The sequence below is a fragment of the Notothenia rossii genome, assembly GCF_949606895.1.
Source record: "Notothenia rossii genome assembly, chromosome: 2".
In the NCBI taxonomy this organism is placed as follows: Eukaryota; Metazoa; Chordata; class Actinopteri; order Perciformes; family Nototheniidae; genus Notothenia; species Notothenia rossii.
The window spans coordinates 48,800,949-48,809,943 of NC_136904.1; positions in this window are offsets into that span (position 1 = coordinate 48,800,949).

Consider the following 8,995-nt stretch of genomic DNA (forward strand, 5'->3'; position numbering starts at 1 on the left):
TGTGTTTATTGTCCTCTACTAACCTATGTTCAGGAATGATTGCATCTAAGATAACCACGGGTGAACCCTCTCTGTATCGTTAGTGTGCGACAGTTCAAATGATAAAACATGTGCTTGATGATGTCATTAGAATATTAATGGAAACTGACTTACCTTTGTGTGTGTGTGTGTGTGTGTGTGTGTGTGTGTGTGTGTGTGTGTGTGTGTGTGTGTGTGTGTGTGTGTGTGTGTGTGTGTGTGTGTGTGATGTGTTGCTACTGAACACGTGAGGACTGAAAACACTGGCAGGGCTCCAGATGAGCACAGCTGTGTAAATGGCAGCTGCTCTAAGGTTAAGGTATGCTCTGAGTGTTTGGAGCAAAGTAAAGCAGGTGTCATTGAAGGTCTTTGTCAGGATCCAAGAAAGAGCAGGAAAACCTTATGTGTCAATCAAAGCAGACACAGACTGTGGTGAACATCTTAAGGTTTCCCATCCACACTACACACAGCCAGAAAGTGTTGACTGGGACCTGGTGACCTTAATGATTTTGTACCAGTCTCTGTGTACGTACAGTACACATCATTCAAAGGTCTTCCTACTCAGGCTCTGATTCAGCCGAGATCTGTAAATCTCTCTACATGTTGTTTTCATAGTGAGCATATTTACATGCTGTCGGGACTCTGACAAATAACCAATAGCAACCCTGCTGATCTCTGCCCCCAAATCACTCTGAATCACTGCATGATGTAAAACTCTTTGGTTGTTGCTGTTAATTATCATTATTTACAGACAAACCCATCGTAACCGACAAATGCAGATCATGTAGATTGTGCTGCTTATTAAACTAGCCAGAGTCTGGTCTTGACTTCATGGACAGTTTGTAGAGAGTTGTTGTTGTAAGTGAGGACCAATTCATTCACTTGCTGAAGTGAACGGAGCTAAATGGACTGTACTTATATAGCGCTTTATCCAGTCTTTAAGACCCCTCAAAGCGCTTTACATACTACATGTCATTCACCCATTCACACCCATTCATACAGAGCAGTGTACCTTACTCTAGGACCTAACATTCACACACATTCACACACCGTTGGCCATGCCATCGGGAGCAACTCAGGGTTAAGTATCTTGCCCAAGGATACATCGACATGTTGACTGCATGGGCTGGGATCGAACCCACAACCTTCTGGTTGAAAGACGACCACACTCCCTCACAGCCACAGTCGCCCACACAGCTAGCCAGGAGTTAGACCTAGAATCTTCTGACTCATAGTAAGAGACGTATCCATCGGCACTAGCCCTATATATATTCATTCCTCAAAGCTTCACACTTTGTAAAATGAAGTGAAGAAAGAGTTAGATAATGTCACATCATGAACTTTGTGTCGCTGTGACACGGATTAGAAACGGGGTTGCTGCGGCCACAGTGCAGAGTACTAACACTGTGCCATCACAGAGTACTAGTGGCGCATTTCCACTATACGGCCTTGCTCGGTATGGCTAGGCCTTGTTAGGACTGGCTCACTTTATGCTGCGTTTCCATTACAGTTCAGTAGCTGGGGCAGTATCGATAGTAACGCAGTGTAGGCGGAGCCGTGACGTCATCTTCAATGAGAACCCCAGAAAAACAACACAGCTGTTAGCTGTTAACCATAGCACTCAAGCTCACAGCTCCTCATATCTGTTCAGAAACTAGACAAAAGTTAAACAAGTACAAACCACAGACTGTCTGTGTCATGGCGAATACAGTCGCTGGTTTATTTCTGTCTGTATAGGCCGTTGTTGTGAGTGTGGACGGTCGGAGCATATAGTGTGTTAGCTTAGCCGATCTCCATTTAGACAACACGCGTTTTAAAAGGTTTTTCGCCTGCCGTTTGTCTGCAGACTTGTCAAAGCATTAATTCATGGTTTTTACTAACCGGTATCAGTATGTTGTTACTTCGGCATCATTTTGAAACGTGTATTACAATTAAATCACGGTCAAACATGTTCATCTTGTTGTAGCCAGGCCCGGACGTATCGTTTTTCCAACCCAGTTCAGATTTAACCACGCCCACTTCCGCATTACGCAAGGATCGACCTAGCTCTACGCGATAGCGTCATAGTCGCGGCACACCCGCGAAATCTGAATCTGACAAGCGAAATACCGTCCTTTTAAACGCTGCATAATATACATTATAAAACGGACAAGTCAAAACAAGCAATCTGATTGGTTCTTAGCCGTACTGAGCGTATACCATGGGTAGAATTGTAAGTTACTTTTCACAACAAGTCAGTATCCCTCCGCGTCTACGAAAAACAGTATACCGATGGCCTGAAAAGCAAACTGCCTGCAGTTTGATATATGCTCATTATATCACAGCTAAGGGGGTTGTCGACCCTCCGCTTCGCGTCGGGCCGAACCACGCCCCTTAGCTGTGATATAATGAGCATATACCACGGCCTGTCGTGAGCTATTGCTTAAATATACAATATAATAGTGCTTCTTTGTCAATATGACTAACGACCACACTTATGCAGTGCTGAGGTAATGTTAATTAATCATTTAATATTAATTCCTGATGGATATAAGAGGGATACATTAGCAAACATCCGTATATATAGCCTATATAATGTTTCGTTTTTTTGTTTGCCATGTTACATATTAACGTTTTGACCTTCTGTTTAGGATGTAAAGGTATCTATTTAATATTTTATTTAAAGATAGACAATTATAATATGTTATAAATGTCTATTTTGTTACAACATATAATATTTGACATTAATAACATATTAACGTTTTGCCATGTAAAAATGAAATGTTGGGACATTTATAAAAATGTATTCCTTTACATAAAGGTGCTTTCCAGAGGTGTAAGAAGTGATAAGATCTTGTACTTCCTTTACATAAAAGTGCTTTCCAGAGGTGTAAGAAGTGATAAGATCCTGTACTTGAGTAAAGGTACAAGTACCAGAGTGTAGAAATACTCAAGTATAAGTACTAAAGTATTAGCATCAGAATAGTACCTGAATAACTCAAATGTTATATATAATATAAAGTGTATACAGTATGTGAGTGTGTGTATATATGAATGAATACATCTGTGTGTATAAATGAATAAATACATGTGTGAGTACATATAAGTGTGTGTTTATATATATACAGATGTAGAGAGCCGCAGTGACGCGTCGTAAAACCCGGAAGTAAGTTAGCATTTTTAGCACTTCCGGTTCCTTCCTCAAAAAGCAATGCATTTTTTCCATAGGGTTTTGGAAAATAGCTCGAAATAAGGTCTGTGGTTGACACAAATTTAAGAGGTAATTGACGTTTTGTTCTACGACATTAAATACATAAGCAGTGACCCCACTGGGGATTTTTGAAGAGTTTACGTGTCTGAAAAACGATGGTTGTTACCGAATGGCTGAATAGGACTACAGAAATTGTCGAGGCCGCGTAAACACTCCCTCTAAGTTTTTTTCCCCCTGTGTTCTGCTTAAAAGCAAGTACCTGCCTATCTTTAGTATCTGTATATCTATATCTGACCATTAGAATCTGTATTTTTGAAATTGTCGTTTTTAACACCGTAGTTTTACAAATTATAGAATAATTAATTACCAGTGTTTTCCAATTTTACTCGGCAGTTGTTTCGTTGGCTAACGTTAGCTAAAGCTAGCGCTACTAGTTAGCTACGCAATGGTTTGTTGCTTTGCTCCGGGTTGCAGCCACAGGTCTTCGCATGAAATAGTTGGGTCTAGAACCTCAATTCCGTGACCATTCTTCTGCTAAGATGTTTTGACACTTGATTTGACATCATTGGACCTTTTATAAAAAATATAGACCCAAGGTCCCTCCCAAAAATCCCGGCAATTTTTGCTAGAGGGCCAAATCCAAGATGGCTGCTCGCGCCATCTTAAAAAATTAACTTTTGAACCAGAGCGCCTAGAGTCATGTGTAAATGCACTTTTTGGGGTAAGTCGGCCACAAGGATTCAATTTCTGACATCAGTTTGGTGCGATGACATCGTTCGGACCCACAAATCCAAGATGGCCACCATCCGGTCGAGAAAATATACACGTTTTGAACGGGAACATGCAGGATCACGAGGTACCGGTCACGGCAGTAGAACAAGCACTCACTGTTATAAACTGAAGTATATATATGTACTATATATGGGGGCGGAGCTTCCTACAGGCGATATAGGCGTTTGCCTAGAGCGCCACCCAGAGGGGGGCGCCACAAATAAAAAATAAAAATAAAAAAAGTTTGCTTGGCGCAGTTTTGGCTCTATATCTGCAACCATTATTTAAAAAAAAAAAATAATAATCTAACATAAGGGAAAATGAGCCAAAAATCTAAAATGGTCGGTCGGTCTAAGAGCCTCAGCTTTAAGTGTTCACAGTCAGAACATGCTAGAGCGCTGTGCATTGATGGGTATCTGTCAAGTGTTTTTAAAATTGAGCGTTGAGGAAAGAAAGACTAACGTTAGAGAACTGTGAAGAGGCAAAAGCCATCGGGGCGCACTATAAAAACAGAAGAAAAGAAGAAGAAGAGAAACGTGCCAAGTTGAAAGGTAGGCTATGCCATTTTGATTGTATTGTCAACATTAGCGAATGGATCATGTAATCTTGCTAGTTAGCCAAGCCAACGTTAGCTAGCCAGCGTTTGTTATTACCATTCAGTAGAAACTGTCATAAGGCTATTTTTGTTGTGTCATGACATAGAAATATTAGTAATAATAACAATGTTAGTTTTGGTGTAGCGAGCTACACGTTAAGTTTACCTCAGAAAGCAGATTGACTATCCGAGTCAAAAATTTGCCAAATTCAACCCTGTCATAATGTGCGCTAACGTTAGCTAACTAGCTCAGTGGTTCTCAACTCCAGTCCTGTTGAATGTTTTCGTTCCAACCCAGAACTAACACACCTGATTCAACTGTTCTAATAAGATAGTCATAGCTCTTGATTAGTTGAATCAGACCTGTCAGGCTGTCCAAATGCTTACTAACTAAATAATAGCTACATTTAACAAATGGAAATTATTCTTAATTTCTTATCTGCCCCCATATCAATATCTAATACGTAGGCCTACTTGTGTTTCTTATAGGGATTCATGAGTATGCCGCACGATATGGATCATAGCTTGTGACAATGTCCAACATTCCGTGTATCCTGCAGTGTGGAAGGATTTGCAGCAAAGCCACCGATGCCATTACCTCAATTGAAAAATGGGACACTCTAAAGAACAATACAGAGTTATGGAGCGGTCTTGACAAGTTCGGAGACGTCCATACATCCATCGACTGGGATACAGGTCCCGTCGGACACTGTGTCCATGATACATGTAGGTTGACCTTATGCAATGCCACAAAACTGGAACAGGCCAACAACAGACAGAAAAAACGAGTTGTCGATGAATGCCAAGCTCAGTCTTCGTCTACGTCTGACATTAGTTCCACAGCTGCAACTCCATCTTTCAAGCGGCTGCGATCTAGTCTAGGGCTGATACACGATAAAAATAAATGTGTGTGGTGTTGTAAGACGGAGTCGGCAAAACATCCAGAATCAAAGTTGGTCCTGATTTCGTACGATCATGCATGGGCAGCGTTCAAGAGCCATACGGTGGCTCTGGAAGATGAACTAATGCGCGACAGAATCAACTGTCTGATCAATTATGCAGCTGATCAGCCGTATGCACTTGAGATCAGATATCATCACAAATGCTGGTTTAAATATGTTCGTAACTACCAGAGAATGAGTGAAGATGACAAACTTCCCCACATGCACAATGTCACTCTCCGTGAAGCTCAGACAATTTTCTTTGATAACATCAGAACAGTTATCTTTGATGAACATGAACTAAGGTCACTGCAGAGCCTCCTCAGAGATTACAGCTCTATCGTTTCTCGGTATGGATTCCCAACATCTGGAGTCAAGTCATCCTACATCAAAGATATCCTGACCCGGGAGTTTAAGGACAAGATCGGCTTCCACTCTCGCCCTCAGAGAAACCAGAGCGACCTAGTCTATGACACATCTGGGAGCGGTTCATATGTCGAAGCAGCGATCTCCTCTATTGGTGTCAGCAGTGAGCAACTGGTGCAAAATGTGGCTGCGCGGCTCAGAGAGGATGTCAAGTCCATCAAACTCGTCCCATGGCCTCCACGAGTCGAGGAGCTAGAGGAGGAGGAGGAACTCCCGCCTCTCGTTTTGCAGTTGCTATCGGCTTTGCAGGGGAAGCATGGGGTAGATCTGTCTCCAAGCACACTTTCTCTCACCTCTCTCATCACACAGTACATTATAAAGCGACCCACCACTACCGCCATCAATGCCACCGTCACCCTTCACGGATTGACTCGTAGCAAGGAGCTTGTTGATTCGTACTACAAGCTGGGCATGGGGATCAGTTACCCGAACGTGCTTCTGCTACGTGATGTTTGGACAATGCATGACCTTGAGCGGTGCTCGGTCTGTCCGGCAGAGATCGCTGAAGGGGAACCAAGCATCAGTATCATCGACAATGACGATTTTCGGAACGATACATTGACAGGAGGAGGTACTTCACACCGCTGTAATTGGATGTTTCTGCAACGCGAAGAACGTCTTGTACATAAGCATGAGGCAAACACCCAGGATGAGCAACCGCGGATCAAACATGCCAAGACTGTCTCGGACGTGCTGACTGAGAAGGCCTCTGAGATGCAAACGGTTATGCCATATAGGACCGTCAAGCGTGGCGAGCCTCCGATCCGTCCTAAGCCTACTACTGTCTCATCGAGTACTGAGCCTCAGCGGCAGCGAAGCATTATTCATGCCCTTGCACGTGCTGATGTGAATGGTGACCGCCCTGTTGCAGCCGAACAGAATATCCCTTCGTACAACGGGTTTCACGCTGGATTGAATATGTGGCAGGACAAAAGCAAGGCTTATTTTCATACATCTTACAATCAACCGCCCGACAAGTCAGTTGTGAAGGACGTCATGGACAAGCTGGTTACCATCATCGCAACTAAGCACATGCCCTTTGCCTTCTTAGTTGGAGATCATCCCGTGTATGTCCTCATCACCCTGCTCAAGGCCGAAAACCCAAGCAAATTCAGTGCCATTGTACCTTTTCTTGGTCCCTTCCATACACAGTGTGTGATGATGAGTGCCATCTACAAGCGGTACAAAGGTAGTGAACTAGGTGAAGTACTTGTCGCGGCTGGAGTTATTGCCGATGGCTCCGTCGATCGTGCACTGAAAGGCAAACATTATAAGAGGGGGCTACGCTGCTTGCGACTCATGTACGAGGCCCTTATGTGTCAGCTGATGAAGGAGAACCTCGGGCCCGACCTGGCTGATGAGACGAGGGAGAACCTTGACATTCTGAGAGATACGAGTCAATCCGAGGAATCCCGCGCTGATGCTCATGTGGCACTAGAGAATGATGCTGACCTCAAGAGCCTTGTCACCAACATGTTCATCCACGTTGAGGCCAGTGACATGGCAAACTACTGGAGGGATTTCCTGTCCATGACAGACGCGCTCATGCAGAATGTACATGCGGTCCATATATGCAACTGGGATGAGTATGTGAGCTCTCTGCGTGCGATGCTGCCATGGATGGTAGCTTACGACAACAATAGATATGGGAAGTGGCTGCCAGACTTTTGGGCGATGTTGACAGCTCTCCCTGCAGATCAGGTTGCGTTCCTTCGTACTGACTTCACCCAGTCCATCACAGGCAACCCCTATTCCAACATGGCCTGGGACATGTGGATCGAATGCACCATGAACAAGGGTAGCAAAATGAAGTCTGGTTGGCTCTCTATCCTACAGAATGAGAAGCAGCTGCTGGTGCACTCCAGAAATGTGAACAATGTGGCCCAGATCCGGGCAGCTCACAATGCCCTTGCAAACCGAAAAAAGACAAAGAGGAAGCACACGGAATGCGGCCCCAAACGGATGCGAGAAGATGAGCAGTGTGTGCAAGACCTGGTTGAATGCATGCATGAGTTTGACACCTTCCCGTTCGATACGGCCTCAACCACCCTCCGTACCTTGCAGTCGGCCATGCCCGCCTCTGATGAGCTCGTTGCAGACTTCAACTCAGCCCATGCCGCAGGGGAGAAGAAATTGACCCACTTTTTGGAAGAACGGGTATTCAATAAGAATACCTCTCTTCATGCACCCGTCCCTCTGTGCAAACGATTGACGTTTGCGAAGGCGTTAAGCAAGGAGAAGCCATCAGATGAACTCAAGGCGAAAGCTGCAGAAATGGAGCGAAGCGCCCTCAAGGCAATGATAAACCTGGTTGAGGGCAGTCAACTTGTGAACCTCCCCGAGTTGCTCGAACATCGTATTGTCGAGGAGTGTGTGCCATTATTTAACTCCAACGGCACCTTCAGAAAGACACAGAAGAGCATGCTCGTGCAGAAGCTCTCTCTGGAATCTGTAGATCTGCAGGAATCATACATCGCTCTTGTGGACATGGGCATGATCTGGAGGATGGCAACTCCATCAGCAGAGGATCGGCGGACGCAAGATGGCAACCCATACAAGTGGTCGGACTATGTCCACAAGCTATCATCTATTATCCTTGCACGCCATCATAATGCTCACCGTATCATATGTGTGAACGACCCGTACGACACAGCATACTCGACGAAGGATGACGAGCGAGACCTGAGGGTACAGGGAAAAAAACATGTGCCCAACACCTACATGAAATTGGGTGACGCATTCCCCACTGCCAGAATGTTCAAGACGCTGCTGTGTAGCTCCAGCAACAAGGGGCGGCTGCAGAAAATGATATGCAGCTACCTGACCGATCTTGCACAGAGTGTTGATGTGGAGATTGTCTACTCTGTCGGCTCCCACTGTACCAACTTATCAACCCAACAACCGATGCAGAACTACAGCTTTGACCAGTCTGAGGCTGACACTGTCCTGTTCTCCACCTATGTAGTTTTGCGCGAGTCAGGCTACAGTGGTCCAGTTGTCATCGATGCCACTGATACTGATGTATATGTTGCGGCAGCACTTATCTCACAGCAG